This window comes from Mytilus californianus, unplaced genomic scaffold (assembly GCF_021869535.1).
Source record: "Mytilus californianus isolate M0D057914Y unplaced genomic scaffold, xbMytCali1.0.p SCAF_9, whole genome shotgun sequence".
Taxonomy (NCBI): domain Eukaryota; kingdom Metazoa; phylum Mollusca; class Bivalvia; order Mytilida; family Mytilidae; genus Mytilus; species Mytilus californianus.
The window spans coordinates 97,141,173-97,149,457 of NW_026262745.1; positions in this window are offsets into that span (position 1 = coordinate 97,141,173).

Consider the following 8,285-nt stretch of genomic DNA (forward strand, 5'->3'; position numbering starts at 1 on the left):
CCGTCACAAAAAAACACTTTTTTAAAGTTTTGAAAAAACTGAATATTAAAATTGAAAATTGACATCGCTATGTCTGCAATATTGGATATTGCCAGAATTAGGGATTTTAAAGACATATTTCCTATTTATTGTATCCATGAGAAGCACCAACGAAAGGTTCCTGCACAATATAATGAATGTAGCAATACATTAACACATTTCAATTACCCACTCTAAAAATACGCCTATTTAAATACTTTGTCCGCCATATTGGATTTTACCGTAAGTAGTGTTTAAAGACATATAATCTATATAATGTATCCAAAAGTAACACAGAACAAACGTTTGTGCCGAATATAATGATAATAGCATGATTATAACACCTTTTAACATACCAACCAGCCTTCGGTATTGAACTGATTTAAGTATAATGTCCGCCATATTGGATTTTACCGGAAGTTGTGCATTTTTTTAGATTGCTTCCCTATCTGAAATCAAAGAGTAATACTAGAGGAAGCGTTGTGTCAAATTTCATGCTTGTAGCAGAATGTGCATATTTTTTATGATATAGTTTTGCATATAATATTTACATCCAATACATACACATACATTGTTATATTATTTTGGAAATACTAACCACGTGTGACAGGGGAATAGAGATATGGTCACTTTGGTCTTCTGCCGGCCTTTAAACCCTTTCCTAAGTGGGCGTCCGTTTGGCTGTGGATCAAAAATCAGTGTTTTCAATAAGTTTACTGTTAACTCAAAAGATTTTTAGTACTAAGATTTTTTTTCAGGTAATGGCGAACTCAAATCTGATAAATTCCTTTGTGTAAAAGCTGATGATGGAATGCTACTGCTGGATGCAGAACGGAAAAGCCAAACTTGTGTCGGAGATATAGTGAAAGTATTTAGCCCAGCTGGGTTTGAGATAGGGAGTATTAGAAAAAGGTATTCATAAAAAATTGCGTTTTCGTTTTCTTTGCCCCCATTGAAACAAAACCTTACAAAGTCATTTGATTTTTGTTGCTATGAGAATTAAAATTGTGTACAGATAAATAGAAAGCCTATTATTGAATTACGTTATGGTTTAATGTAGCTACTTACTGATATTATGTTAATCCATACACTGAGTCGATTGATTGATTGTTGTTTGATTTACATCAAGTAGAAACGTATTCGTGCATGTTAAGGATGAGAAGAATTCCCAATTCATGCAATAGTTAGGTTTTGTAATAACGGTTGAATGGGAATAAGGGCAGGGTATCTGGACTACTACTTGAAGACAATGTTGATAGTCATTAAGGCTTCCAACAAGGCATGAGAATCTCTAAAAGACACTATAATATTAGAAATATGATTAAGGGCTTTTATTGGTCTTGACTGCGGGTGTACTTGTGTACTTTTAGGTCCTATTTTGCATATAGCATCTATCGTGTTGCACATGTTAGTATAAATCCGATGATAAATCTCATTCGGTAGGTCACTTTTGAGGAAAAGAGGACATGGTTGTGGTTACGCAATTGGAACATATCCGTCGTCATCTGTAAAACATTCTATAACATTCAACAAACTCGTCATGGTACCCGTAACATTTTTTGAAGGGTTGATTGCAACTTCACCACTTGGAAGTCTTAATCTTTCCTGTTAGCTAATAATCCCTCTATCAAGGAAACCTTAGTAATGGTAACTGCAAGCTCTGGAATATCGCAAATCGTTAACGATCGGTCTGAGAACCAATGGAAACCATATGTCTATACGCAAGTCGAATCTTTTAATTACAATTTACACCTATAATACACATGCATGCATATTTTGGTGTATAATGGTTTAATATCATATGCTACGATATCTATTTTAGAATCAATCTTTAAATTAAATGTTTATATCATCTGTTCTAAATATATTTACCTATAATTGGCAGAGCAAATTCCATCATTATTTATTGAAACAGATCATTGTACTAATTTACTTATTTTGTTGACACGATAGGGATTTGTAAAGGATGTTCTTATGTTGTGTTACCACACCACTGTCCAAGGTTAGGGGAGGGATGAGCGTTCACAAACATGTTAACCCCTTCACTTATTTTATGTGCCTGTCGCAATGTCTCATGTTTAATGTTTGTCATACTTAATAGAAAAACATAGGATATTGGGTATCTATCCATGACACAAAATCAGTATATGGACAACACAAAAACCCATAAAAAGCAAAGGAACAGCGCTTTTATTTTACGCCCCCCCCCCACCCCCTCCCCTCGCCCCTAGCACAGGCTTGAGTAGAAATCGTTTCAAAACTGATTTGGATAGACTTTATAAGATGTAACACCAACCAATCGGACCCGGTAAAAAAAACATACTAGTAAGTAATACATATTTTAAACAAAATAGTTCCTACACACAGGTGTGAATCTTATATAGATTACATTTAAGTTATTAAGGTATCAGATAAAAGGAGAAAGACCGGTGATCCTTGTAGTACTCATAATTTACTGATAATTTTGAATAATACAAAAATGTTTGAAAGGGAGCATATATATATGAAGTGCTTAATTTGGTGTATAAAACAAAATTACGTAATCAGTGCAGTACGGTCTGATGTTTAAATCCCGCTTCCATAAAATGTTTTCAAGTGAAAAAAATCACGTGGACAGGAATGAGGGCCATGACAAAATGGTGTGCGTCTTATTAAAATTTAAGTTTACAAACTATTTTTGAAAGTATCCAAAAATTGAGGGAATGTTGTAGCAGACATAAGAGAAGTTATCTAAAGAATAAATACACCATAATTTTGAAAATAAATTAGAGCATACATTTCAAGCACAGGAAAATTTTCTGCGGCCTCCACACAGCACGAGAAACAAACTCCATTAATATAACAGAAAAACAAAGGATATTGGGTATATATCCATGACACAAAATCAGTACATGCACAACAAAAATGTGCTAATGCATAAATTGTTTTGTTATAAGTACGGCCGTTAGTTTTTTGTTTTTAATAAAATAAATTCATATTTTAGTGTCACTGCTTTTTTATGCGATTATATGGTATTGGTTTTTCTCATTGTTGCAGGCCGTACGGTTGTCTTTAAATACTTACATCCATTTCAATTGAAATTGGGTGGATAGTTGTCTTATTGGTATTCAAACAAAATCTTCTTCTTTTTATATTAATAAATAGAATGTTTTTAGCAATCATATATAATCCAGTCTACCAAATCTTATGTTTAATCAAGTCTCCTGAAGTCCCATTGTATTGCTTGGATTGGGAGAAACCAATAAAGTATTCTATCCTTAACACAGCACATAATAATATATTTAATGTCATGAGGCATGTTAAAAGGAAACGTTGTAAATATTTTATTAGTATACTCGATACGAAACGGTTCTGATCAAAACATTAACTTCAGAATTCATACCAAAATTTTACTTCGGCTTATATTTGGGTCTATCTGAGCAGTCAACGTCAATATTAAATGGTGGTCATAGCTAGATTGAAGTAATTTTCATTTTCAGTTGACATGTCGAGGGTCATGTAAAAATTCCAACACGTCTACTTTTTAACCGTATACTCGAAGGAAAAATCGATCGGTTATTTATTGGGGGATGTACGGCGGGCGGCTGCCAAACAGTGTCCATTCATATACATGAAAACAATAATGCGGTTTTCTGTGACTGCATGAAGGTCAAGTTCAATTATCACGACTTTAGCTTTTCTCGTTCTTGAATTTTGGAACCTTTTAGAAATCAGAAATTTACTTATTATGTGATCGAGTTATTTCCATTTGAACATACATTAATAAGTTTGTGTATAACTGAGATGTATAGATAGTCTATCAATGATTGTATCTGTTCACTTTATTAGTCAGAAGTTGTCAACAAATTATTTATAACGATTCTTTTTTAAGTCATGAGTGTTTTGAAGGTATATGTCACAGTTGGTATGTGGTATTTCATATTTGTTGCGTGTGTTAATGTGTTAAATTTTTACTTGATCCTGTTTGGGTGTCCAAATTTGCAAATATCATTTTTATTAGATAATAATCTATTTTAATTAAAGGGTATCTTTCATTACATTACGTTGTGTAGATAAAGTTGTTGACATTGATTGATTAGTTGCAAATAAGATATAAGTTTGTGACACATAAAAGAACAAATATTGGGAACTATTAATTATATTTGATTATAAATTGAAAACATCATATCTAATGTTAGAGAACAATTTTTTTGTGGTGAAATCATATCTAATTTTAAATTTTCATTACTGGTTCATGGAAACAAGTAAGAGGTATTTCCCTTTCAACAGAAACTGTTTAAATTAATAAGTATTTCATCAATAACTGAATTTTTGGGGTTCTTTAATAAGCGTCCTCTAACAATGCACTTTGATTTTGGTACTGGAACAGAACAGGTAAATGTCCAATTTCAAATTTTTCAGTTCTTTGACCACATTTATTTTGTGTCGCAAACCTATGCTGTATCAAATATTCCATCACAAACAAAATTCAGAGCTGTTTTAAGCTTTAATCTTGTATCCATACTTGCTTTACTATTTAGGGTTCGACCTCTGCAGGAAAAACCGGTTTGCTGTCACTCTGACAACCTCTTGTTCAGTAACTTCTAAATTTTAACATATGGTCAGGGCTGTCATAAAACCATTCTCAATATAGATCTGAAAACGTTTCGCCCAAAAGGGTTACTGACTGTGGTATAGAGACAAAATCAATTTGATCTTCCAATCGGCAATAAATCCTTGTCAAAGTGGGGCGTATGTCGAAATGGGGAAATTAAATCAAACGCCTTATGTAAAGAGAACTCCTGGAAGAACTCTTGGAGGTGTCCGTAAGTTGATTGTAGCGGGACAAAATTCCCGTCCCTTTCCAAAAAAACCAACATTCTCCTGACCTTCATCCCGGATGTAATCTATTACATGACCTACCTAAAGTATTAAGTGTTACTGTGGTATCCTCTTGAACATGCATTGACAATTTGCCCCTGAACTGTTAGCAACCAACAATTAACCAAAATGTTATATTTACATACTCTTGTTTTATTTTATTTCTCTTTTTGTTTAGGAGGTTCACTTTTAACTCTTATGAGATCTTTGACGGTAATATGAATGTGCTATTTCGCTTCAAATATGATTCATCTGAAACTGCAATCAAGGTACGTCTGTCCAGCATCATATTACACACTCTGATATAAAATGAACATATGGTAGTGATTCACGTTTTATGGGCAAATTTACAAAGTGTCTTAAGTTTATACTTCTTTAGACCAAGTAGTCGATACAACTTGTGCAGCCAATGTTAATTTTAGTGCCTAATCCATGAGCGATAAACACAAATCCATCCAAGGATCCCACAAAAATTTAATCAATAAAAATTAGCTTTTGCTTTGGTTGATAATCTTTACTTACTACTTCTATAGTGTCACTGGATTAAACATGTAATTATTAGCAAAATACATTTTAATATTAAATTTTGTTTTCATTTTGAGTTAGGACAAAATATTCCCTCAAAGATATTTTGAAATATTTAAATCCTTGTGTGCCTTATCGGAAACACATATGAAAAACAGCAATAATCGACAGTCAAACAAGTTCATGTATAATCTATAATTTGACGGGGTTAAACATGTTGAACAAACCTCTCCTTACTTGGGACAGTTGTGCAACAACACAACATAAGAAATAACTATATAATAAGATCAACATAAACCAGGAAAATATGTACAAAAAACACCTGACGGACGTGGCAGGGTATTTATACATCCACCCAAACACAAAGTTCAGAAATGGGAGCACTTGCAGTTTATAACACTTTGTTCAAAGCCAATAAAAATAAATTTTAAATAGAATTATGTAACAGAATTGTAATATTGGGAACAAACCAAAGCAATTCGAAAACCAATCGATTTTCTCTAAAATGCAAATTATTCTCTGAATAATTTTACAGAATGTGAGGGATGAAGTTATAGCAACAGTAACAAATCAGACAGAAAATACAACATGTCATATAAGCTGTAAGTAAAAACAATCTTTAAACTGATAAAATTCAAATTAAACACTTCTCAGTAATTCTTAAATTTGTAAAAAAAAATATGCTTTCTTACAGGGGTCACCTGTAGCATGTTATATCAAAATCTTGTAATCTTTATTTTGTCTTGTTTCGCCTTCTTGTATTTATCTAGCCAAGCACACTTAGTATTTTAAAAATTACTTAAATAATAAAGCAATTTGTACAAAATTATCAATATGTGCTGTTTTTTAAGTAAAATTCTCCGCTGACAAAAAAAAAAAAAGATATAATCAAATTCCCTCAAGGTAACTTGACTTAGATGGTTATGGCTATCTTCGTAGGTAAATTTTGGTCAAACGACTTTCCGAGCTATGGACTCTTAATGTTAGTGCGGGTTTTTTCTGCTTTGAAAATTTATTTGTCATGTGATTATGGACACTATGAATACAGTTAATAATGTTGTTTAAGCTGCAAAATCTCCAAAAATATCGTGTCATATTCATGCATCACTAAAAGGAATATATTCTTAGAAAATGATATTATCAATACCACTTACATCCATTACCTAGAAAGTGTTTTCGTTTTTGTTTTACAAAATTATGACGTGTAACCTGTTATGTTAACCTTACCTAAATTGAACAAGAATCCCCCCAAGATTGGTACATATTTTACATACTGTATTTTGGTATCTCATTTAGATATGCATTTATTTTGTAATTGGTTAACCATTAGGTTTATAGACCTAGGTTCAATTGATTTGATTTCATTAGGTTAAAGAACAAGGTCAAGGTTAAAGATCATGTTTTAAATTTTGGTTTATTATCATTTCTTTTCAGAAACTGTATAATATTTGGCAAATTATTTTTACTTAACTGTTAATTGCGACATGTCGTAACGCATGAATATTGGTTGCAAGGGTACTTTTCCATTAAAAAGAAGTTTGCTTCCCTCTTATATTCTAATGATGATGATGATGGATGGCTGCTTAACGTCCAGCGGCAAATGTATATGCATATTCAGAACATGTTAATGTTATATGAATATTTATACCCTGCTTTGTACTAGACCGACACTCTGAGTCGGATAGTTAACGTGTTAGCTCACAAGATAACAGTCCGCAGGAAGACATGTCACCTTACCCGGACACATTATTATATTCAGACTCCGAGACAACCAGTCTTTGCTCTAACTCCTTAATGCCGCGTGCTTGGCGGAGAAACAGCAAATACCAATTTTAAAGTCTTTGGTTTGGCCCGGCCGAGGTTCGAACCCACGACCTCCCGCACTCGAGGCGAACACGATACCACGAGACCACCGAGGCGGTTCTCTTATATTATGAATGAGCTATATGCTAATATAACTCGTTAATGTAAAAAAGAAGATGTGGTATAATTGCCAGTGAGACAACTCTCCACAAGAGATTATATGACAACCATAGGTCACCGTACGGCCTTCAACAATGAGCAAAGCCCATACCGCACAGTCAGCTATAAAAGGCCCCGAAATGACAAATGTAAAACAATTCAAACGGGAAAACTAACGGCCTAACTTATGTACAAAAATTTAACGAAAAACAAATATGTAACACATCAACAAACGACAACTACTGAATTACAGGCTCCTGAATTGGGACAGGCACATACATACAGAATGTGGCGGGGTTAAACATGTAAGCGGGATCCAAACCCTCCCCCTAACCTGGGACAGTGGTGTAACATTACAACATAAGGACGAACTATAAATATCAGTTGAAAAAGGCTTAACTCATCAGATGGATACAAATAGAAATACTACACAGTGTGGACGTGGCCGGGTACTTGTATATGCCAACAACAAAAATACACTACGTACAGATCTGAGAGTACTCGCAGTTACTGACAGCTACACAGGTAAAATAGCTACGGACGTATCACGGATGTGGTAATATACGTCCGTAAAACATCCGTAATACGGATGTATTACGGATGATACGGTTACGTCCGTAAAACGTCTGTAAAAATACATCCGTAAAACGTACGTGTAAAAACTGGTGTAAAACGGATTGTCCGTTTCACGGACGTTTCCTAAACATACGTATTACGGACGTTTCTGAAACATCCGTATTACGGCTGTATCATATTCAAAGATGTATTTTAAGAAAAAATGTATTCCATTATAACAAATCTATACGTCAACAGCATGCATAGTTAATTATGATTAGTTTTACAATAAATGAAAAAGTTTTGATTACTTTTATCATGCTTGAGATATATCTTGACACAAAAATGAGATGACTATGGTAAAT